We start from the raw sequence: 24,248 nt of genomic DNA on the forward strand, positions 1-24,248 counted from the left end.
TAGGATGGTTATGTAGGAGAATGTCTTAGTTCTTAAGACATGCGTGCTGGTGTATGTAGGGTTAAAACATCATGATAACTTCAAATGGCATAGCACAGAAGAAACAAAAAGAAGCAAAATAATAACAATTGATGAAATTAGGTGATGGGAACACAGATGTTTATTGCATTGCTATTAATTTTTTTGAAGGCCTGAACAATTTGGAAATATAAAGGTAGAGAGAAAATACTTCAACACATAGAGATCCTAAAGTCCATTTTTAAAGTCCATTTGGATGTTACTTACCTTTGAGCCACAGTGTAGGGTAGCCTAGCTAGGAAAAAGTAAAGTGGGTTTCCCTCTTTCTAAAGCTACACCTGAATGAAATATCCAACTTTTCTTTAAAAAAAAAATAGTGAACATTCCTGACACCAAGGGGAAATCCCCAGATGATAATATGTATCATCCAAGTAAATGGACTTACAAGTAAACATCGTGGGATATGAAGATAGCATGGAATAGCCCATTGCTGTGAAATGGTTGTGTTTGGTATTCAATTTTGTTTGTGTTCTTGTGGGTTTCATAGTGAAATCTAAAACGTATCATCATGGACTCTAAAGTGACTTTGAATTAGCTCTTGATCTGACAAAGTCAAGGATGATGAGTATCTCTGCCCATGGGAATGAATTCTCCTCTCATGATGACTCAGGGATGCCAAGCCTTGGGAATACCTGCCAGTAAGTTCACCGAAGCAAAACTGGGGCAAGAGTGTCCTAGTTCTCAGTGCCCATCAGTTGTAAGTCTGTGTTCCTACCTGAGAGATGGCAACAAAGGTGCTCTTAAGGAACACCTACTATGTGCCAGGCACGGTACTAGGAACAGGCACTTCCTATGAGAAAGGAACTATTATTATATCCATTTCACAGACAGGGAAATGAAAACTTACAAAGATTGCAAGTAACATGGTTTCAAAAAACGGTGAAAATTTATTTGTTATAAAATTTTATAACAAATTTTTTTTATAAAAATACAAAATTTTTTGTTTTGAAAATTTATTTTATTGAAGTATAGCTGATTCACAATGTTGTGTTAGTTTCTGCTGACAAAGTGATTCAGTTATACATATGTATTTGTTCTTTGTCGTATTCTTCTCCATTATGGTTTATCACAGGGTATGCAGTATAACTCCCTGTGCTATACACTAGGACCTTGTTATTTACCCATTCTCTGTATAATAGTTTGCATGTTCTAACCCCAAACTCCCATTCTTCCCTCTCCCACCCCCCTTGGCGACCACAAGTCTTTTCTCTGTGTCTGTGAGTCTGTTTCGTAGATTAGTTCCTTTGTGTCATATTTTAGATTCCACATATAAGTGATACCCTATGGTATTTGTCAAGAAACATAGTTTTTTTAAGTGTCCAAGGCCAACCGTTAACGCAAATGACTATGAGTCCAGAACTCCCTGCTTTGCCCCCCACTGCAGTGCACGAGCCTCACAAAGTGTTGCCTAAGGGCAGCTTCCTCCGCCAGATTAGCTCTGGGTTTGGGGCAGCTGGGAGGGGAGGTGTGTGGCAGGTGTGTGTACACTCTCCCGTATCTGATGTACTGTCACCACGCTCACGTGAGCTGCAGCAGCCTGAGCAGCTGAGGGCATGCTGCGTGAGTGCACCCCTAGCCCCAGTTGTGTATATGACATGCACCATCGCAGGCAGTACCAGCTGCCTAACTCCTAGTGCTTCTTTCTGTCTACCCTTCTCCCCTGGTTGCTGCCCTGTTGTCCTCATGTTTCCGAAAAGAACTTCTGAATGAGCAAGTTAGCAAAATCTCTTTGCTCTGCCGCTTCTCAGAGGAAATTGGAACTGTTTTTTAAGCTGAAAGGTTTTTTTTTTATAAGTTTGTACTTCCAAGGCCAGCTTTAGCCCCAGATCTCCTTCACATCTGGCCACTTGTGTGCGCCTTTATCTCAGGTCTGTCTTCCGGAATGCTGGGCATACGGGCTTGCAGATGCTGATGCAATCAGCTGCGAGACAGATAGTGTCCTTGAAAAGGTGATCCACACAAGCCCAGTTAATTCCCATGTCTTAAAAAAAAAATAGAATGCATAGAATAGTTCAGGATGAGTCTTGGTAAAGTTGTCATATGGGCAGTACTCCTTTGGCCTCTGAAAAGACTGGGGAGGAAGCTATAAAATGGAGTGCATTTTGTTGTTATGGAAAGCCACATTCTATTAAAAAAAAAACCAAAATTATGCAAGAATCGATTGAAGGCTGTGAGGATAAAGGGGAACCATTTCTGAGTAGCAGATATGTAGGCATCTCACGGTTTCCATGAAGGAAGCATGTTAGCACATCATTCTTCTGCATAAAGGTAAATAACTGTAAGGGAGAGAGTCCCCAGATAGTATCCCTGGCTACTCAATATGCTAACAGAATCATTGCCTGGGCTTCTTTCCAAAATATTCAGGATCATACCAATGTGTAGCAGTGTAATGGCAGTGCAAAAAACCTATGTTTTTAAAAAATTGAATAAAGGGAGGAATGAGGCACCATACTGTTTTTTGCTCATTTTATCCCATATCTTACAGCCAGGGCTTTGGGATTTTGCATTTCTGTTTGTTTCAGATTGGTGACAAATTATTTCCTTTTTCTCATTCATCCATTCAACAAAGAGTTACATCTTTGTAGGCACTGTGTAATTTCTCTTGTATTTTATATGAAACCATTCTTTTTAATTTTTTTGATTAAAGTATAGTTGATTTACAATATTACATTAATTTCAGGTATACAAAATAGTGATTCAATATTTTTATAAATTATACTCCGTTTGAAGTTACTATAAAATATTGGCTATATTCCCTGTGCTGTACAATATGTCCTTGTGTCTTACTTTTTTTATACATAGTAGTTTGTACCTCTTAATCCCCTACCCCTGTGTTGCCCCTCCCCTATCCCTCTCCCCACTGGTAACCACTAGTTTGTTCTTTATATCTGTGAGTCTGCTTCTTTTTCGTTATATTCACTAGTTTGTCATATTTTTTAGATTCTACATGTAAGTGATATCCTACGGTATCTTTCTCTGACTTATTTCACTAAGCATAATACCCTCCAGGTCCATCCATGTTGTTTTAAATGGCAAAATTTCATTCTTTTATGGCTTAGTAATATTCCCCTATGTGTGTGTGTGTGTGTATCATCTTCTTTATCCATTCATGTGATGATGGATATTTAGGTTGCTTTCATGTCTTGGCTATTGTAAATAATGCTGCTATGAACATTGGGGTGCACATATCTTTTTGAATTAGACTTTTCCTTTTCTTCAGCTATATGCTCAGGAGTGAGTTGTTTTCGGTAGTTCTATTTTTAGTCTTTTGAGGAAACTTCATACTGTTTTCCATGGTGGCTGCACCGATATATATTTTTAGCAACAGTGTAGCAGGGTTTAATACAACCATTCTTTGTAAGAGTTGTATTTTAAGCTGATTTCCTAAAATAATATTTTATCATAACTAGTTTTTCTGTAATAGTATATTAAATCTAATAATATTTAAATATATTATAGTAATATTTAAATCCAAATAGCATATTTGTAGTAGTATATTAAAAAGTTACGGCATCATGGTGCTTATTCTTACTTGATAAAATATACCAACTAGATTTTGATGCATAAGTACCTATGTGATAAAAATACATTGCCAGGGCTATAAGGGAAAAAAAACTACACGTTTTTAATAAAAATATATATATATATATATATATATATATAAAAATACTGTGGAAACCAAGGAAACAGTTAATCATTCCCTGGGATTTCCTTGTCTATTAAAAACAATAACTTGTGTCTGGTGACTGGTACTGCATTTCAGTAAAGGACTATTTGGCTACCTGAGAATTTCTAACACAAGTAAAGTACAAGATAAAGGGAGTATCACTTTAGAGGGCAAACTTGACATGCTTAAAGCACTAAGAAGATGAAACAAGATATTTAGGTAAACAGAGCATGTAAAAAGAGGACAAAAGATGTGGGTGAGGAAATGATATGAAGGAGGTCCTAACAGATTCAGTCTCTATTACTGAAAATAAACATGAACATGCAGATAACCAGGAAGACTTACGTAGTTGGATTTTAAATGGAAGACACTTTGCTTAGCCTTTGATTTGAGAAAAATAGTTGTTGAGATGCTGCAGTTCTGATTGTAGCTCTGAGAGCCATGAGCCTGGTTTTCACTTAACCACTGGCTAATTCTTCTAATGTGAGACAATTTTTTAAAGAAGCAAATTGGGTTTTGGTACTTTTTCAAAAGAAGAAATGTATTTTTTAAATAGATTTTTTTTTCTCTTCAGGGATCTTCTAAGTGTATACTGAATAACTATAGACTAGAGACTGATCACTCCCATTAGCTAAGGTTGCTTAACCAATACTTTAATGGTCAAAATTTTCTAACAAAATAGTTTTGTTTCTCTAACTCCTTGTTTTAAAAACCTAGATTCCATGAAATAAATGGTGAAACAAATTGAATTTTCCAAATGATGTCAATAGTTTATTTAACATATAGGGGATAGATCAAAATGCAACCCTTCATACACCTCATACTTGATGACACTGATAACCGAGGCTTTGGAAAATACAAATGGGATGGATTCTCTGAGTTGCTATTTTGGTCACTACTTTTTGGCCATTGTTAGATATGACTTAAGTCTTGCAGTCAGAGCTTCTGTACTATAGACTGTAATATCAACAGTCTATATCAACTCCCCCAAAGCTGTCCACTGTACCACTCTCCCACATCACATCATGGCCCTACTTTTCCGTCTGTCTGCTCGGTGATGAAGTCTGTCCCACGTGACCTACACGATAGCTCTCAAATTTTTTTTTTTTTTTTTTTTTTTTGCGGTACGCAGGCCTCTCGCTGCTGTGGCCTCTCCCATTGTGGAGCACAGGCTCCCAGACGCGCGGGCTCAGTAGCCATGGCTCACGGGCCCAGCCGCTCCGCGGCATGCGGGATCCTCCCGGACCGGGGCACGAACCCGCATCCTCCGCATCGGCAGGCGGACTCTCAACCACTGCGCCACCAGGGAAGCCCAGTTCTCAAATTTTGACGTTCATGAAAATACATGGGTCATTTGTTATTAATGTTCATTCCTGTTTCTACTCCTCAAGAAATTGTAATTTAGTAAGTCAGAGGGTTGGGGGACATTTCACACATCTACCAAAAAGTTACTCCAAGTAATTTAGATGCAGGGGGTCCATGGATTATTCTCAGAGATCTTTACCTAAAGGTTACCCATTTCTAACAATCTGAAAACAAGCAGCTTCCATTGCCAGCTCATTTGCTTTCAGTAGCCTGAAAAGGAAGCTACATACTTTAATTAGAATTATTAGTGCTACTATAAATGTATAATCCTTCAGTATGTTGTATCATCATGTTCTTTTTTACTATATAAACCTTCTCAATAGTTACTGAATATGTTTTTTTGAAGGAAGCGTACAAAAAAAAGGAGTGAGAGGAGATAATTTTTCAAACTTCTACTGTATATTTGAACAGTTGAAAAAAATTTTTTTCAACACCGAGAAGGTTTTTCTGCTTCTGTTTAATTAAAGGAAAACACAGTCCATCGAAACGTTGTCTGAAAATTGTCAAATTGACTTAAATTAAAAAGCTAGCTTTATTCGTTTTTAGGATCTAAATAATTTCAGATGTCAGCCCCTTTTTTTCTACTTAACAAAGGCATAAACTTAACCTGAGGTTATCCATAGAAAATAGTTTAGAATTGTTATGTAGATTTGGGTCATAATTTATGGAGGGTCTTCTAGGAACTTTTATAGATATAATCTCATTTAACTCATGATACTTTGAGGAAAGTGGCATTCTCTATTACAAATGACAAACAGACTGGGAGGAAATGTACCTTCTGCAAATAGAGATACTTGAAGTACTCTAAATAGCATATGTCATCTACAGATTGTTTTTGCAGGTGAGGAATCCTAATGAATTTTTTATTTTGCATGTATAATAATATTGCATCATAATATTTTCATTATAGCTTTACAACTCAACTAATTTCACGCTAGTCATGATCAGTGACAGGAAGTAATTACAAAGTGATTCATGTTAACATAGTTTAAGTTTCATAACTTATGCTATCACTGGAGCCATTTGTACATACTGAATTTCATCTACTCAAAACTCAGGCAACAATTGCTTCCTTCCCCCCCCCACCCCCAATGGCGTTTTGCACACACATGCAAACATACAGGCATATACACATGCATACCCACGTGCAAATGCACACATACACGTGTACACACATATACGTGCATACACATGCACACACACACATTCACACACACACATAAACACACACACACATAAACGGAGAAATCAGAAGTGACAGTGTCACCTCTAAGTCACAGTATAGTTTACAGCCAGTGGGCCTTGCCAGCCTCCGCTCTTCATGAGACAGACTCACCCGTAGATACTCGCGCAGCTGTGAGCTCCAGTGCCCCCAGGGGTGGCCCCGACCAAATGGCAGTATGAAGCCTCCTCCCTGGCAGGCAAACCCAAAAGAAAGAAGGGGCAGAGGCCAATCTGAGCCTGCTCTGTTCCTTCTCTCACATCGCCCATTAACATGTCAACCCTTTGCCATGGGGAGGCACGTGGAGAAAGACCGGAGGTTATCATTCCAGCACAAGTCTTTTCACCAAGGCCCGAGGTCATGGAATTTGGGGCCACCCACCAAACGGTATCCATTCTAACTTTAATTTTTTGTATCATAAAAGTGATTCTTGCACAGTGTAAGATTCAAGTCAATAAAGTACAAATAACAAAATTAAACTTTCTCATAACACCACCATCCCCTAAAAAAACACTTAACATTTTGATGCTCATGTTTCTTTCATTTTAGACATTTATGTACATATGCATGCCTACATATATTTACTTATATTTTAACACACATCTTAACACATACGCACATGTATGTCTCCATCTTCATAGGGAAAATTCTAACATGACCCTAGTAATTCTTACTGCCGTAGAATCCACACTTCTGTGTAATCCCCTCTCCTTGAGTGTGGGCAGACTTTGTGACTTCTTTGTTTCAACCAAAAAATTGAAGTGTAGTTAATTTCCAATGGTTTGTTAGTTTCAGGTGTATAGCAAAGTGATTCAGTTATACATGTGTGTATATATATACGTGTGTGTGAATATATATATTCTTCAGATTCTTTTCCATTATACGTTATTATAAGCTATGGAATATGGTTCCCTGTGCTCTACAGTAGGTCTTCGTTGATTATCTATTTTATATATATAGTGGTGTGTATATGTTAGTCCCCAACTCCTGTGAGTCTACTTCTCTTTCGTAAATAAGTTCATTTACGTTAGTTCTTTCGATTCCACATGTAAGTAGTTACATGAGCCGACGCGGGTTGTGAAAGAATTCCCAGAAGTATTAAGAAGGGAAGAAAAGAAAGTTTTTATTCACTTTCCAAGGAGGAAAGGGGCCAGACGCATAGAGTGGCATTAGCACTGAAGGGTGGGGTTTTGAGTCTTTTACTGAGTTTCAAAGGGCAATATGCAGGAAAGGGGGGTGGGTTCATATCTCTTCTGGTCCACAGCAGTACCCAGGCTGGCTGTGTCTCTATAGGATGTGGTTTTTGGAGAATAGACTTACAGTCTTCAGTAATTTTCCAGTCTTTGGGTGTCTGAAAGAGACTTGATAGTGGCCCTTGACAGGCGCTACTCTGTTGTGAACAGTGTTAGATGGGTTTATGTAAGTGGTATCATATGATACTTGTCTGTCTCTGTCTGATGTACTTCACTTAATATGGGGATCTCTAAGTCCATGCATGTTGCTACAAGTGGCATTATTTCATTCTTTTCGTGGCTCAGTAGTATTCCATTGTGTATAGATATCACATCTTCTTTAACTACTCATCTGTTGATGGACACTTAAGTTGCTTCCATGAACATAGTTTTATTATATATGGGGGTACATATATCTGGACCCAAAGGAGCCATGGATGTGGTTTATTGTGTTTTCAAGAATAGGAAAAGTGCTTATGTATTGGTCTCTCCTGCTCAAGTATGCCACCAAGCACATTTCTTGGAATTTCTCAACAAATAGTTGCTAAATAAACATGAGGGGGAAAGAATAAAAGAGTTAAATGTAAACAGTTGTTATTCAGCGTTCTAAAAATCGGTAGGGATGTAAGTCTTACAGGTTTTGAATCAGCTAGACCTGACAACTGTGTAGATAGTATTATTTACTTTTATGTAGTAGATGTGATCTCCTCGAGGATAAATATCAGTGAAAGTAGGGAAATAAACAGCATGGCATTAAAGTGTTAAGATAATTCATTTAGGGCGAAAAACATGCCACAATTTATTTATAAACCTTAGGGGATCTGAGCTATAAAATGCAGCTTGGGAATCAGGGAATCATTTTTGACTGGTCTTTGAAAACATTAGCTCAGTGTACCACTGTAGCATATGAGCCAACAGATTTCCTGAGCCTTATTAGGAAGATATATGAAAACAGAGATGAAAATATTGCAGTGTTCTTACAGCATTCCAAGCGTCACCATCATAAATAGTATGTGTGTTTCGCACACTGTCCCTCCAAGAGGCCTGATGGACTTGATGAAGGACCCAGAGAATGACCAGAGGGATCATGGCACCTCTATTAAAAATAATATTAAAAATACATTTTAGTAAAAATAGATTCAGTTAAAAATAATTATAATAAGAATATCCAGCACTGCTTCAGTTCTGACTCCAGTCCAAGTGGGAGTTCCGTTGCGTGTATTTACAGATTGAATCCTCGCAAAATCTTCTTGGGCAGGTTATATTATTTCATGCCCGTTTTACAGATAAGGTTACTAAGGGTCAGAGAATTTAAGTGACTCACCCAAGTTAGACAACTAGTAAGCGGCTGAAGCAAAATTTGAACCCAGGAAATCTGGTCCTGAAATCCATGCTCTTAACCATGACACTCAACAGGGAACATCATATATTCTGTTCTGGGAAGTGGAAGGTAGGGACAAAGTATTTTGGACATGTACAAAACAGAAAACCATGCCGAGAGACTGAACTTGGATTTGCCCTCCATTTACCAAAATACTGAAAATAGGTTATATTTTCAGACGAATAAGAAAAAGTGTTACTTTGGACAGTACAGGCAAAAACAAGCAAAAATACACACTTTTATTGAACACATTATTCCAAATAATGCTAGGAATAAAATAGCCGGTTCAAAAAAGGCTTAGATAGTTTTATGGCTTCTAGCTCCCGAACTAGAATAACTGCTATTTCACCTACAAACATTAACAATTCTCGTGTGGTTCACGTGATTATTAATCTCATGCTGGTGTCATGATGTCACCCCTGGCCTCCAGGTCACGTCCTCACATTTGGGGGTAGGGGAAATGCACCAGACTCATTTCCTCCCCTAATGGGTGACTAGCACAAGTGATAGTGTTACAGTTACTTTTCCTTTATTCCCGCCTTATTTTAGCAATTTCCCCATATTGGCGCACCTTGAACCTTGCTGTTACCCAAGCCTCTCCATGTGTGTGAAATGTTTGATTGGCAGTAAACCCATTCTTTTTTTTTTTTTTTTTTTGCGGTCCTCGGGCCTCTCACTGTCGTGGCCTCTCCCGTTGCGGAGCACAGGCTCCGGACGCACAGGCTCAGCGGCCATGGCTCACGGGCCCAGCCGCTCCGCGGCATGTGGGATCCTCCCGGACCGGGGCACGAACCCGTGTCCCCTGCATCGCCAGGCGGACTCTCAACCACTGCGCCACCAGGGAAGCCCAGTAAACCCATTCTTACATTAATCCTCTCCTTTGAAAAATTTGAGACCGCCCTCCCCCTGCCCCGCGCCTATCCCCCCGTCACTCAGATTCTTACTTTTCTGGACTCTGTCTCTCCTGGATAATTTCATTTCCTCCCTGACCAGTCATCATTTCATTAAGATTTGCAACACCCTCAACTGCTTTACCTCATAGTCGTTGGACTCGACCTGTCCTGATCCTAATCTTAAATCCAACCACATTTTTCCTTCCGCTTCTGTTTTTAAACAGCTAGAGAGTGCCTGACATATACATTTCCTATTATCTGTCAGGAAGATATTAAATATATGATTCATGAGTCAATAAATGCATGAGAAATACAACAGCTTTCCTAATTGGCTGTCACACATTCATGATTTCCAACCTCAGATGGTTCATTAATACCCATTGGCAAGCGACACTTAAAACCCTTTACAGGGCTTCCCTGGTGGCGCAGTGGTTGAGCATCCGCCTGCCGATGCAGGGGACACGGGTTCGTGCCCTGGTCTGGGAGGATCCCACATGCCGCGGAGCGGCTGGGCCCGTGAGCCATGGCCGCTGAGCCTGCGTGTCCGGAGCCTGTGCCCCACAATGGGAGAGGCCACAACAGTGAGAGGCCCACATACCGCAAAAAAAAAAACAAAACAAAAAAAACCCCTTTACAGTATCACACGGTGGTTGAGAAACTGACACTGGAGCCACATCTTTGGGCCACGTAACATCTCTAAGCCTCAATTTCCACATCTGTAAAAGGGGATAACAATATTAGCCACCTTATAATTTTTTTCTTTTTTTTTCTAATGGTGCTTCATTATTTTTCTTCATTAAATATGTGTGATTTTAATTTTTAAAAGAAAAGATATTTATAAAATTCCATTGAACACATATTTAATGGGGTGTCCACTGTGTTTTGGACACCATGAGAGCACAAGATGAATGTGCTGTGCCCTCTCGTTTCAAGGAGCGCTTCATCAAGTCGCAGAAGGTGTGCTTCCAGTGAGCTGGAAGATAGGCTTGACTAGGATACGTCTTAGAAGAGAAGGACAAAAATGTCCTGGGTGAGCTCAGTGAAGGGGACAGCACTGACCTGTGCAGAAGTCAGGATACTGTCAGCAAATGAGGTAAAATAAGTTCTGAAATTTTCTTTTTCAACCCCCCCAAAAAAAAAAAAGTTTAAAGAATAAGTTCTAGGATCCACTTGCTTTTCTGTTCCTTCTGCAGTAAACATCCCAACTCTTCTTTTAGATTCATTTTTATGAATCAGTCAGAAGGGAGACAAAGAATGTTCAAGATGTATTCAAATTGCCATGAGGAGAGAGGGGTGTAATTACTAGTTATAAGAGTAGCACTAAATTCATTCACTTATTGTAATTCTTCTAAAGGAATATATATTGAATATTTTGAAACATACAGTTAAAATATGATTCAAAGAAGAGCGACTGTTTTGATAATTTATAAAACAGAAGGACTGGATTATATAAAATGTTTTCCATTTGACACAGTCTTTCAATCAAAGTTAAGAAACCTAAAGAAATCTTCCAGAGGAAATTATTGTTCTCAGAAGGAAGGGTAGACAAGTTTGTGATTTGGAAATTAAGTTGGCTGGGTGAATAAGTAAGAGCTGACTGAAAACTTAGAGCCCTTGTACTGGCAGGCGTTAGCTTTGGGTTGAATCGCAAGTTTTCCTTGGTTACTGTCAAATGGAAATAGAAATTAAATTTAAGCAGAGCTTATTAAGAATTGTTAGTCTGAAGAGCACTTCATCAGTTCTAAAGTATATGTAAGTGTCATGGCTAATTAAAATTGAATTTTAGTGCTGTTAATATAATTTGCAGTCTTAAGAATCTGCTCTCTGGAAACCTCTCCAGTACTTCGTTGAGATATTCTTGGTACTGTAGTTAGTATTCATTTGGGACCAGTCTAGTTATGTCTAGTTGACCTTCCGTCCAAGAAACAAACAAAAAAATCAAAGCAAAACAAAAAACTTTACATATCTTGGGTTTGGAGAAGAGTTTTTTGGTGTAATTGTTTATAGATACGTTGAATTCTTCTCAAATAGAATCAGGGTTGAAAACTGAGATACGTAGGCTTTGAAACCATGCTTATCAAAGCATTTTTTAAAATTTTAGTGGAGTCATGACAGGAGGAAGATATAATTTATTTGGACTCTGTTTACTCATATTAAAATAAGAATAGGAATAAAGAAACGGTGACAGGCTACGAGTAATCAAAAAGAGTAGAAATATTTTCCCAGATGTCCTATGGTGTTATCTATTTCCTATGCGGTTCTCTATCTCCAGCAAAAATGGAGATAATCCTTATCTTCTGTATTTCCACACTTGTATACATCCCTTTCATACTGAATCAGGACTGACGTGTGTACCACAATACTGCAAACGGGATGGTTTGTGCCTTCTGAGCCTGGGTCCTCAAACGCTGTTGTGACTTTCACCTTGGCCTGTTGGGTCACTTGCTATGGGAGCAAGTTGGCCTCTATGCTGTGAGGACTCTTTACAGACCTGTGGGAAGTCCCACGTAGAAAGGAATAAGACCTCTGGCTAATAGGCAGCACCAGCCTACTAGCATGTGTGTGAACCACCTAGTAAATGATCTTCTAGCCTCAGTTAGGCCTTCAGATGGCCAGAGTCCAGTCAACATCTGTCTTTATAATCTCACGAGTGACCTTGCATCAAAAATTGATAATAATTATTGCTTCAGGCTATTAACCTTTGGAGTGTTTGGTTATGCATTAATTGATTATCAATACAGTGACTTACACTGTAACGTATAATTTTATCAAATGCCATTCTGACCAAGGAGATGATACCACATATTATAAACAACTGTTGTAGCCATTTAATGCTACTTAGAATGTTTTAGAACTTACATCAGATGGTCAACAATATCAGTTGCTACCAAATTTGGAGCTGACTGATTCATGAAATATGTGCTTATATTCCAGATAGTAGTAAGAGTAAGCCAATGGAGGCCATGATCTACCAAGCTGAATGATAATTAAATATTTGCCCCTACTTGAAACTACTTCTGTTTTTTCCACATTACTGTGAATGTCATGCATTCCTATTTTTTGAAGAGTAAAACTTGGCTAAACCTGAGACTTTAGATCTATCGAAGACACAGCCTCCAAAGAAAACTCATAATAGTTTCACACATCATCACGTACCGTTAATGTCACTTTTTTTGGTGACTACTTCACATTTATTGGCTGTTACATATTGTTTTCGAAGAGCTATATCAGGAATTTATCCTCGACCTTCCCCTTGCACTGAGTAACTCTCTTGAACTCCAAAAACCAGAAATTGCAAAATTTCTCACATTTGTTATGTTAGCACATTGTTTTCCTACTCGAAATATCGGACTTTTATTTTATTTTTTTAACATCTTTATTGGAGTATAATTGCTTTACAATGGTGTGTTAGTTTCTGCTTTATAACAAAGTGAATCAGTTAAACATACACATATGTCCCCATATCTCCTCCCTCTTACATCTCCCTCCCACCCTCCCTATCCCACTCCTCTAGGCGATCACAAAGCACAGAGCTGATCTCCCTGTGCCATGTGGCTGCTTCCCACTAGCTATCTGTTTTACATTTGGTAGTGTATATATGTCCATGCCATTCTCTCACTTCTTCCCAGCTTACCCTTCCCCCTCCCCGTGTCCTCAAGTCCATTCTCTACGTCTGCATCTTTATTCCTATCCTGCCCCTAGGTTCTTCAGAACCTTTTTTTTTTTTTTTTTTTTTTAGATTCCATATATATGTGTTAGCCTGCAGTATTTGTTTTTCTCTTTCTGACTTACTTCACTCTGTATGACAGACTCTAGATCCATCCACCTCACTGCAAATAACTCAATTCTGTTTCTTTTTATGGCTGAGTAATATTCCATGGTATATATGTGCCACATCTTCTTTATCCATTCATCTGTCGATGGACACTTAGGTTGCTTCCATGTCCCGGCTATTGTAAATAGAGCTGCAGTGAACATTGTGGTACACTGACTTTTAAAGTTGATGGTGAATTCCAGGCCCTTACGCTTATTTCTGCAAAAATGGCCATTACAGCAACCTTGTCTTCTTAATTCTGTTGCACTATTATAGTCTTTAGGCCTTCATTCATATAAAGGAACGCCTTCAGGGTGCTGATTTCTTGCAGGAAGATCATTCCTGAGAAGACAAGTCTAACCTGTTATAATTTCTCTCTTCTATATGCCCTGGCCCATCAATTAGTATATTTACATCTCCTATTAAATATGAACACCTTAAACTGCATATAACCTTAAACTGAGCTGCTTTCAAGTATGAAGAATTTTCAAAAATGTTAATGACCTATTAATAGAGCAAGAGATCAGATAAATTTTTTCTGTAATTAATGTTGCATTCTTGACCAATGGCATCTGTTTATGTGTTGGTGGCAGGAATTCTGGGGGCAGTCTTTGGGTTTTATGTGCAATTTTTTTCTCTTTCTGAAACTAATGAGTAAAATTAATAAGCCTAAGTATGACTAAAGGAATCCTTGATTGATTTTAGTAATACTGTATTCTAAAATTTTGAGCTAACTCCATAGTAAACTCCAAATATTTTAAAAAATATTTATTGATACCTACTATTAATAATGGATGCATGAGTCAGTCTTCAATTACATAGAAAAGTAGCCATGTATTTGCATTCACAGTGCTTATAGCCTGTTCCCTTCTGACTTGTATATTTTATGGGCTTTTAATGTTAAGAGTAGTAATATTCTGCTCCTCTGTCTTCTCAATTGAATATATTAGTTATGGTTCAAACACTTTCTGTATCACTCACGGACCTGGCAGGAAGTAAGGTGCACGCAGATGGTTTAAATGAAGAAAGTTTTTTAAGGAAAGGTCGACTTACAGAGTGGTTGGCAGGACTAAGGAAGCAAACAAAAGATGAAGCACCAGAGAATAACAACAGTAGGAAGAAGTTATATCTGTTAAAAGCTAAGAAACAAGGGGATGAGCCCAAGAGAGCTAGAGCCCTAAACGAGATCATTTGGTAGATGTGATAGTCTTCAAAAGTTATAATTATTCCTGAAAAATTTTGCCACAGCAGTGAATATGCAGGGAGGAAATATCTCAATCTCTCCCACCCTACCTGCTGATCTGCTGTCCTGCAGATGCTTCTTACAGGCATTTTCCAATCAGAAGTTAGTGTAACAATATGTCCTAGAGATCAGTCACCCAGGTCTGCAAAGCAGAGCAGGGAAGTATGGAGATCTTGGAAAGGGAGTGATGGAGAAAAACCAGCATACCTCCATATGAAAATGCTTTTTGGTAGCAGGCCTTCTGCTCTTCTTAGGTCATACTTAAAATGAAGTTAAATATGAGGAAAAATTAGTAGTTGTTAGAAATTTTATTCAAATATTAATATAAATTGAAATAATTACAATATCCCTGAATGTGGCACGTTTCTTCTCAAAGGTAATATCAGACAATAAATAAGTAATAAAAAGTAACTGGTAATCTTGAAATTAATTTATGTATGTGTTGACCATACAATAAACAAACCCCAGTGGGTGGCCTTTTCAGGACCATGGACAGATTTCGCCTGGCTGTTCTGTAGTTCTCAACAGTATATTGTGCTTTTGCTACTTCCCTAGCTAAAACTTCCCAAGTTGTACTGAAATGATTGAAGCTGTTATCTGACTGATTTTATAAAGATGTTATGAGATTACAGCTAAAAACTTAGTTAAAATGATTAGGCACTTTGTTGTAGAAATTTTCCCTCGTATGGCAGGATCTATGAGTGTCTGCCGTGATGACTCTCTGAAGACTAATTGTGTCCTCTGTAGAAGCTGTGAAGGGTGATGTTTTGTGTTACAGAGCAGGATGCCAGAAAAAGTTAGTATTTTACCACTACAGCTTCAAGAAGATTTGCATTTCTGGCACAGTAATGTAATAATTCAGAGTAGCTTTTAGAACTACAGTAATGCCTTTACATAGCAAGTGACCTTCAACTGTTGTTACATAATCTTGTTATTAAAATCATTATAGATAATGAAATTCCAGATGACCTCACTAATCCCATTTTTCCAACTATATCAAGTAGATCATTTCCTTTATTATTTATTATAAATTCATTTATTTTTGGCTGCATTGCGTCTCGTTGCCGCGCATGGGCTTTCTCTAGTTGCGGCGAGCAGGGGCTGCTCTTCGTTGTGGTGCAAGGGCTTCTCATTGTGGTGGCTTCTCTTGCTCTGGAGCATGGGCTCTAGGCACGCGGGCTTCAGAAGTTGTGGCTCACGGGCTCTAGAGCGGAAGCTCAGTAGTTGTGGCGCACGGGCTTAGTTGCTCCGCGGCATGTGGGATCTTCCCCTACCAGGGCTCGAACCCGTGACCCCTGCGTTGGCAGGCAGATTCTTAACCACTGCTCCACCAGGGAAGCCCGATCATTTCCTTTAAAACAAAATAGAGTACTGTGGTTTTTTGCACTTAGCTCATCTTGTCCAGATGTCTGAAGCACCCACTAATACCTCAGAGGACTGCATAGAAGGCTGCAACTATTTTGGTGCAGAATTATAGACCAAGCCACTAAACTAAAGGGTTTCAAAACATGGATCAGCTCTTGGAATACATCTATCGTTTAGGAAACATGAGGAATAGTGAACTAGGCTGGTCTTACTTTCTAATGAATTATAGAGTTTACTTCTCCATAAACATGTTTCATACTCAGCTGGAGATAAGAAAATGCATTTTTATATTTTTATTAAATATTAGTTAAAGCAATATTTATAAAACATCTGTAGGGTATAAAGAAAAACAGTACACTAAATATGTAACCTACACACAGTTTTAAAAGAAAATGGTAACAGTATCCTGAATATGTGTCATTCCCTTGATATTCTTTGTCACTCCATTCTTGAATTATGTCCTTTCATTTTCCTTCTATATTTCAAAATTAGACATTATGGTTTTATTCAGTAAATGTTTGTATAGATTTACCCACATATTTGCCACTCTCCTGTCCTGCATTATTCTTGCATCTCAGATTTCCATCTGGTATCATTTTTCTTCTGCCTAAAGTATATCTTTTGGGATTCTCTTTAGAGAGGAGCCACTGGTACTACATGCTCTTCAGTGTTTAAATTAGGTGAAAAAGTCTCTAATTCTGTTTCATTCTTGAAAGATCTTTTCATTGAATGTACAATTCTAGGTTGAGAGTGTTTGTTGCAGCCTCTTAACTATACTATTCCACTAACTTCTGGCTTTCTCTGTCAGTTCTAAGAAGTCAGCTGTCTGACTATAGTCAATCCTCGAATGAAAAACACCTTTTCTTTTCACTTTAAACATTGTATCTTTATCTGCAGTTTCACCCTGATATGTATAATTGTTATTTTTTAAATTTATCATGCTTGGAATTTTTGCACCTTCTCAAAGGTAGTAAGAGTCAAAAACAGACATGGGCTCTGTCTTACGAAGCTTGTGAGGAAATGAGAGAAAATGAAATAAATGCTAGAAACAAACCTGATTTTGGATATATTGAATGTGATGCTTCTTGAAAGTATTTAAGTGGAGGTACAAAGTAGACAATAGATATATTCTGTATATATATAAACTCAGAAACTCAGAGAAATTTGGGTTGAACATATAAGTTTGGACATCAGGTAGACAAAGGAAGAAAATAATATCATAGATCTGTTGAGACTTTTTAAGAAAATAATGTAGAGTGAGAAGGGATGAAGTCTTAGGATAGATCTTGAGAAATTCCAGTATTCGATGGCCAAGGAAATGGAGACTGAGGACTGAGAGGAAGCAACAAGGGATTAGGGAGAAGTCAGGAAGAGTCTGTGTTTGCAGATTGCAATACAATCTTTAAATGAGATAGTCCTGAAATCACACTTAAGTGGGTCAAGGGTAATGGAGGGAGAGAAAATGGAGGCAAGAAGTGATGTACAAGTCAATGTAGGCTAAAGTATGAGGCAATAAAGAACAGCTTTGAAATTTCAATGGGCATATGATTGCAAAGGTTGACTTGGTGCTCAGCCAGTATCCATTGTGGATTGGATTAACATCAGCCCTTCTGATGTCCTGAATCATTCAGAACCAGAATGAAGTGAGAGCCATTATCTGGGACATTATTGGTCTCATAGTGGTTAAAAAAAAAAAAAAAAGTGGCAGGACCATGCAATTACTCTAAAAGCTTCTTCTTAGAAGTGGCACATATCACTCTCACATATAATTTCATTAACTAAAGGAAGTTACATGGCCAGAGATAATGTGAATGGGGGTAGCAATGGGGAGGGGATATTTTAATTAAATATACAATCTAATATGGTTAAGGTCTCATAGGTATAGAGAGATTTTTATTTCATTATTTTCATTGTAAATGAGGAGAATGGGAAATGAGCGGCCCTGTGAGTTGAGAGAATTTTTTAAGGGAGATAATTAATGATGTTTAACTATCATGGAGGTGAATCTAGCTGTAAGAGAATTATTGACCATATTGGGAGAATAGGGTCTGGTTGATATTTTGAGGTTTCCAAGAAATAGACTCCAATTTAGGAAGGGTAGCCCTGGTCCTAGATAGGAAGACCTTCTCCCTCACTAATGAAATAAGTTTTAAAGAAGGGATAAGAGCTCCTCTAAATAGATTTGTAGGTTTGTTAGAGGGTACTAGATAGAATTCCAATATGTATGATGGTTTCTCTTTGCTCTGTGAAGTAGAACACGAGAAATATACTGAGACAATGGAGAAAAGTAAGGAAGGTGTCCTAGGTCGAAGAAAGCTAGGAATATAGGGAAATTCTTCAACTTGATAAAGAACATCTACAAACATCCTACAACTAACGTTGTACTTAATGGTGAGAAACTAGAAGCTTTTCCCTCTAAGATCAAGAGCAAGGCAACGATGTCCCGTATCACCACTCCCATTCAACACTGTACTGGAAGTCCTAGCTAATGCGATAAGACTAAAAAGGAAATAAAATTTGTACAGCTTGAGGAAGGTGAAATAAAGCTGTGTGTTCACAGATGACATGATTGTCTATGTAGAAAAAGAATTGACAAAAACACGAGTGGAACTAATATGCAATTATATGAAGGTTATAGGGCACAAAATTAATATACAAAAGTCAGTTTTTCTTATGTACCAGCAATGAACCATTGGAATTCGAAACTAAAAACACAGTAACATTTACATTATTAGCACCAAAAAATTAAAATACTTAAATGTAAATCTAAAAAACATGTACAGGATCTGTATGAGGAAAACTACAAACTCTGATGAAAGAAATCAAAGAAGATCTAAATAGGTGGATATTCCACGTCCATGGATAGGAAGAGTCACTATGATTAAGGTGTCAATCCTTCCTAATTTAATCAGTAGATTTAACAGAATCTGAATAAAATTCCCAGCAAGCTTTTTGGCACTGTCAACCAAATGATTCTGAAGTATATATGGAAAGGCAGAAGGCCAAGAATAGCCAATATAATAATAAAGAAAAAGAACAAAGCCAGGGGCCTTTCCGTCTCTGGCTGCCGCCAGGAGAGGAGCTGCTGCTATGTCCGTGCATCTGCAGTAGATCATCATGAGGACCTGCTGCAGCTTCTTGATCAAGAGGAACAAGCAGACGTACAGCACCGAACCCAATAACCTCAAGGCTCCCAACTCCTTCCGCTACAACGGGCTCATTCACCGCAAGACTGTGGGCGTGGAGATGGCGGCGGACGGCAAAGGGGTCGTGGTGGTCAGGAAGCGGAGATCCGGCCAGGGAAAGCCAGCCACTTCCTATGTGCGGACCACCATCCACGAGAATGCCCAGGCCACCCTCAGCAGCAACCGACACATGATCCGAAAGAACAAGTACTGCCCAGATTTGCGCATGGCTGCCAGCCGCAGAGCCGGCCGCCATCCTGCGCAGCCAGAAGCCTGTGATGGTGAAGAAGAAGTGGACCCACCCCACCGAGAGCTCGTGAGCGATGTATCCCCTTACCCCATGCAACAAAACTGTCAGCTGACATGCCTCAAAGAAAAAAAAACAAAAACAAAAACAAAAACCCAGAGAACCGACAACTAATACTACTTGACTTCAAGACTTAATATAAAGCTGTAGTAAGATGGCTCAGTAGTGGTGAGAGAATAGAAATAATACATCAGTGGAATAGAGAGTCCAGAAATAGACTCATACATTTATAATCAACTGATGTTTTACAAGGGAGAAAAGGCAATTCAATGGAGAAAGGATTGACTTTTCCACAAATGGTGTCTGAACAATTGGACATTCATATACAAAAATAATTTATACAGACTTTATTACACTTTTCACAAAGATGAAATCAAAATGGATCATAGACAAAAATGTAAATCACAAATCTATCAAACTTCGAGAAGATAGCAAGAGCATAAGCTAGGTGACCTTGGGTTTGACGGTCAGTTTTTAGATACAGTACCAAAAGCACCATCTGTGAAAGAAAAAATTAAGTTGGGATTTACTAAAAGGAAAAACTTCTGCTCTGTGGAAGACACTGACAAGAGAAACAGAAGAAAAGCCACAGACTGGGAGAAAATATTTGCAAAAGACATATCTAAAGAACTGCTATCCAAAGAGCTCTTAAAACCCAACAGTAGGAAAACACACACACAGACACACACACACACACACACACACACACACACACACACACACACACACACTCTGATTAAAAAGTGAGGAAAAGACTTGAACAGATACTTCATGAAAGAAGATATGCAGATGGCAAATAACCTTAAAAATAAGATGCTCGGGCTTCCCTGGTGGCGCAGTGGTTGAGTCCGCCTGCCGATGCAGGGGACACGGGTTCGTGCCCCGTTCGGGGAAGATCCCACGTGCCGCGGAGTGGCTGGGCCCGTGAGCCATGGCCGCTGAGCCTGCGCGTCCAGAGCCTGTGCTCCGCAACGGGAGAGGCCACAGCAGTGAGAGGCCCGCGTACCGGAAAAAAAAAAAAAAAAGATGCTCCATCTCTTATATCATCCCTTAGGGAAATGCAAATTAAAACAACAGTTACCACTACGTCTTAAAATGCCCCAAATCCAGAACACTAACAACACCAAATGCTGGCAAGGATATGGAACAATATAAACAATTGTCCATTGCTGGTGGGAATGCAAAGTGGTACAGCCACTTTGAAAGACAATTGGGCAGTTTTTTATAAAAATAAACATTTTTAGTATACGATCCAGCCGTTGTGCTCCTTGGTATTTACCCAAATGAGTAGAAAACTAATGTCCACACAGAAACCTGCTACAGATATTTGCAGCAGCTTTGTTAATAATTGCCAAAATTAGGAAACAATCAATATATCCTTCAGTAGTGAATGGATAAATGGTAGTATATCGAGACAATACAATAATATTCAGTACTAAAGATATATGAGCTATTGAGCCATGAAAAGACATGGAGGAACAGAGCTTCCCTGGTGGCACAGTGGTTAAGAATCCGCCTGCCAGTGCAGGGGACACAGGTTCAAGCCCTGGTCCAGGAAGATCCCACATGCTGTGGAGCAACTAAGCCCATGCACTACAACTACTGAGCATGGGCTCCGGAGCCTGCGAGCCACAACTGCTGAGCCCACGTGCCACAACTACTGAAGCCTGCACACCTGGAGCCTGTGCTCCGCAACAAGAGAAGCCACTGCAATGAGGAGCCCTTACACCATAACGAAGGGTAGCCCCTGCTCACCGCAGCTAAAGAAAGTCCGCGCGCAGCAGTGAAGACCAAACACAGCCAAAAATAAATAAAATAAAAAAAAATTTTTTTAAGATATGGAGGAACATTAAATATATATTACTAAGTCAAAGAAGCCAGTCTGAAAAGGCTACATACTGTATAATTCCAATTATAGTTGGCTCTTGAACAAAGCAGGGGTTAGGGTTGACCCTCTATGAAGTCAAAAATCTGTGTATGACATAGTTGGTCCTCCATATATGCAGTTCCTCCCTCTATATCTGCAGTTCCATATCCATGGATTCAGCCAATGGTGGATCGTGTAGTACTGTAGTATTTACTATTGAAAAAAATCTGAGTGTAAGTGGACCCACGCGGTTCAAACCTGTGTTGTCCAAGGGTCAACTGTATATGATGTTCTCGAAAAGGCAAAACTGTGAAGACAGTAAAAAAGATCAGTGGTTGACAGGGATTCCTGGGGAGTGAGGGAAGAATGAATAATACGGAGCACAGACAATATTTAGGGCAGTGAAACTATTCTGCGTGATACTGTAATGGTGGATGCATGCCATTAGACATTTGTCAAAACCCATGGACTGTACAACTCAAAGAGTGAACCCTAATGCAAACTATGGGCTTTCATTAATAATAATATGTCAGTATTGGTTCATCAACTGTAACAAATGGATGGACCATACTAATACAAGAGGTTAATAATAGGGGAAGCCGTAGAGGGTAAGAAGGGTATATGGGGACTTTCTATAGTTTCCGTTGAAGTTTTCTACGAACCTTAAACTGTTCTAACAATAAAGTCTATTAATATAAAAAAATCGATATTAGTCTAATTCCTTAACCCAACCCTTTGGAGGAATCAGAAAGATGTTATCTACGCTTAAGCGTTTTGTACTTTTCTCAGAAACCAAAGCCTGCGATGATAGATGCAAGGTACAGCCACAGACTCATTCATTGTATGTGCTAAGCTATGATATATTTATTAATGCTTAGCCAAATAAACATGAATGTGTCTAGAGATGTGTTTGTGTATGCCATGCACATGTCTCCTAAGCATTCGAAATATTATTTAAATAGTTTGTGAATATGGATAAAATGTAATCAGGAAGAAAAGTAAAGAGAAAGAGAGGGCAACTAATTTAACATCAGTTGATAAGAGGTACCGAATCTGCGGGAAGCAATGTGTTCTAAAATTGCTCCATGCTTACTCCTTTTCGTCTTTCCTTCATTGGTGTAAACCTTGACACGTTCCAGTGAATTCCCAATGTCCCTCCTCCTTCCAAAACCTATTCCTACTCACACTTTTGGTGAGGAAAAGCTACACTGACCTGAAGAGAAGCTGCCGTGCCAGTGATGCGATGTTTTACCTTTGCTGCGGAAACTGCATTCATGCTTGTTTTAAGGACACACCAAGCCTTTATTTGTGTGTTTAATATCTGCAAACATCCTTGGCAGAGAGAGGATGCTCCGCATTGGAGTTGATCCTCCTCACTTTTGGCCGGTAAATGAGCCAATCTGTTTTAATGAAGAGGCAGGTCAGGGAAATGTCCCTTTTACTTGCCACACAGAACCAGAAATTCTGACTGAAATATCAGAGTGGTGGCTTTGCTTCCGAGAGTATTTACTTTTAAGGTTCATTTGCTAAGTCAATTCAATAAAAGCACAGCAGTGAAGTCAGCTGAAACCTGGATTGTACGAACGTATTGAATACAAAGGAAGAGACTGTTTGCCCTCTTCAGTATCTGTTTATATGTTAACTCTTTGTCTTGAAAATCTTGGAACTTGTGTGAATTTATCTTTGAATATTGACATAGGTCATTGGTAACAACATATATGCTATGTTAACTAGCATTTTGTCCTACCTAGCCTTTATTTTAAGATATTTCATTGTGATCTCTCTCAGTTGGTGTACATCTAGGTAACATCATTGTGTTTTCACATTGAAGTTTTTTTTAAAAAAATCTAAGGGTGCTATTTAACTGTATACAATAAAAATTTATGGGGGCTTCCCTGGTGGTGCAGTGTTAAGAATCCGCCTGCCAACGCAGGGGACACAGGTTCGAGCCCCGGTCCAGGAAGATTGCACATGCCACGGAGCAGCTAGGCCAGTGCGCCGTAACTACTGAGCCTGTGAGCCACAACTACTGAGCCCACATGCCACAACTACTGAAACCCATGTGCCTAGAGCCTGTGCTCCACAACAAGAAAAGCCCCTGCAATGAGAAGCCCGCACACCGCAGTGAAGAGTAGCCCCCACTTGCCACAACTAGAGAAAGCCCATGCACAGCAACGAAGACCCGATGCAGCCAAAACTAAAATAAATATTTAAAAAAATTAAAAAATAAGTTTATGCATTCTCCATAAATGGCAGAACTTTGAAGTATTTTAGACGAGTTTATAATATTCTTCTCTATTAGATATAATAGGATATTAATAGCACAAAATTATCTTGCATCTCACATAAAGGGTAACTGGTGCAAAATACAATGAAATAAAGTGAATTGAAAGAACGCATTTGATATTATAGTAAAATAAATCGCAGCTTTCCTGACAACGTAGCCCGAATTTTCCACTTCTCTTTCCTTAACTTCTAAACTGTTGTCTTTATTGTACCGTGCATTTTATCAGAGGAAAGGCACACTATCAAAAATTGAATTATAATCCTAATAATTAAGGTAAAAATTCTGGTGTGTGTTTGTATGCTTTGTTCTGTTAGGGTTCCTTCCCTGAATGAACCAGATAAT

The 24,248-nt window shown here is 38.9% G+C and overlaps 1 pseudogene; it reads left to right on the plus strand.

Annotated features, from left to right (window-relative positions):
• Positions 1-19,350: 19,350 nt before the first annotated feature.
• Positions 19,351-19,765, plus strand: LOC132436581 (large ribosomal subunit protein eL28 pseudogene; annotated as a pseudogene).
• Positions 19,766-24,248: the final 4,483 nt, after the last annotated feature.

Source organism: Delphinus delphis, chromosome 13, assembly GCF_949987515.2.
Source record: "Delphinus delphis chromosome 13, mDelDel1.2, whole genome shotgun sequence".
NCBI classification, from domain to species: Eukaryota; Metazoa; Chordata; class Mammalia; order Artiodactyla; family Delphinidae; genus Delphinus; species Delphinus delphis.